General features: G+C 61.1%; 1 protein-coding gene across 1 annotated transcript in view; it reads left to right on the top strand.

The window, feature by feature from the left end:
• Positions 1–2,048, top strand: part of TPRA1 (transmembrane protein adipocyte associated 1) — a gene marked incomplete in the record, with an annotated part of 11,598 nt that overhangs the window by 5,435 nt on the left and 4,115 nt on the right.

Here is a 2,048-nt window from a genome sequence, read left to right as displayed (position 1 = left end):
CTCGGAGGCCTCCCTGCACGGCGGGGGTGGCCAGGAGCAGCCCTGAGCTGACACCCTGCCCCACCAACTCCAGCGGAGAGCCCCTCCCTGGTTTCTCCAATTGGATCTGTGTCCATGCTGGGGCCAGCCGCTGTGACGAGCAAGGAGGGGGGACTTGGGCGCTGGGAGGGTAGGGTCTGCCAGACCTGAGGGCGGTGGGCAGGTCCAACAGAGACGAGGATGCTGGGTGGGAACAGTGCCCACAGCAGCCTCCGTCCGTCTGTCTGCGAGCCATTGTGCCTGGGCGGTGGGGCCTGCATTCTCATCTCCTGCCGGTCCCGGGGCATGTTACCTGGGCAGAGGCGTCAGGGCTGCGGTTTAGACCGTATCTCTGGGCTCAGGCTCCCCAGTTACGGGCCTTCCAGATGCAGGCTCCTTGGGCGCAGGCTCCCCGGGTGCCGAGCCCCCAGGTGTGGGCTTCCCAGGTGCAGGGTCTCTGGGTACAGCGTCCACAGGTGCAGGATTCCCAGGCGTAGGGCCCCAGGTGAGTGCTCCCCGGCCATTTGCTGTGCGTCCATCCAGTGGGCCCTAAGCACCCACAGTACCCCAGTGCAGCGTCTTGGGGAGTGAGCAGGGAGGAGGCCCAGAGCTCATGGCCGGATCACACCATAGGGCCAGGCCAACCAGCGCCCCTTGCCCCCTGGGCTCCGGCATGCTCTCATGGCACAGAGGGAGGGTGCGCATGAACTGGAGCTCCTGTGTGTGTGCGTGTGTGTACATGTGCATATGCTGGGGGAACACACCGAAACCCACAGAAGCAGAGGAAAAGTTCTCTGAGAGACTGTGATGCCCCAAGCTGGGCTCAGGGTCCTGGTGCTGTTGGGCCCAGGCTGTCACCCTCTCCACTTGGGCCCTGCACGGCCCTGCTGTCCCCTGCTCCCCGTACCTGCCCCACCCCCCGCAGCCATCCCTCAGACTCTGGGTCTGACTTCCATTAGGCTCCTCGGGTCCACGGCTGAGGGTGGGCTTCAGTCTCATCTGGCACCCCACAGGGCGTGAGGGGGAGAGCTGAACGGTTCCCAGCAGACAGGCCGGGAGTGCTGTGGGCAGGTGCTTCCCGGGTCTCAGCCCCTGCACGTGTCTGCCCCGTCACCCATACGTCAGAATTCATGCCAGATGGGATGGGACCAGGGTCTTCACGGAAAATGCGCGTCATGAAAGAGTTGGGTGGATTTCAAAATCCTTTTGCATCACAGAAAACTCCTGTTATTATTTTAATTTTTGCTAAAGGACAGAGTCAGGGTTGGGGGCAGTAAGAAAGCGCCCCCAGGTGGGACGGCTGGCCACAGTCCCCTCTCCTCCACGCCTTCAGAATTTGGGCATGCACACGTGCTCAGTGTGATTTTCTTTTCTTTTCCTTTTTTCTTTTTTTTTGGAGAGCTTTTGCTATAGGGCACGTGTGCTTGCCAGAAAGACACACAGAGAGAGAGAGAGAGAGAGAGAGAGAAATCACCTCCGGAAGGGACAACCACACCGCAATCCCTTCTCTATCCTCTCAGGATCTTGGGTACACACACACACACACACGCACCCAGTGTGAATTTAAGTCACCAGGTCCGGGACTTGAACCGTGGTCGACTACATGGGAGTCCAGTGACATAGCCATTACGCCAACTGCTGGTCCCCCCGGTGTGATTTTCAAGCTGCCAGGTCTGGGACTTGAGCCATGCATTTGGCCATGTGGGATCCAGTGCCTTGACCTCGGGCCATCTGCTGGCCCAGGAAGCTGTTTTAATCCCATTTTTCCGTGAACCGTTCGATGTCCCTTGCACTCAGGGCAGGTGTGCACTGAGCCCCTCCCAGTGCAGCTGCGCCCAGTCCTCGTGCCCCCCCAGTGGAGTGCAATAGGTGCGATCCCCACCTGCCTGGCCAGAAGAGGAGACGGAGGCCCAGTGTGGCCCCTGCCCGAGGTGGCACAGCCGGGAGCTGCAGGGTGGTGCAGCGTGGCTGGCTGTACTAGATTCACGAACCATTCAGAGGCGGGTGCCAGCCAGGAGCCCGGGCCCAGG

Source organism: Tupaia chinensis, unplaced genomic scaffold (genome assembly GCF_000334495.1).
Source record: "Tupaia chinensis unplaced genomic scaffold, TupChi_1.0 Scaffold147500_2, whole genome shotgun sequence".
Classification (NCBI taxonomy): domain Eukaryota; kingdom Metazoa; phylum Chordata; class Mammalia; order Scandentia; family Tupaiidae; genus Tupaia; species Tupaia belangeri.
This window is presented reverse-complemented; position numbering and strand designations above follow the sequence as displayed.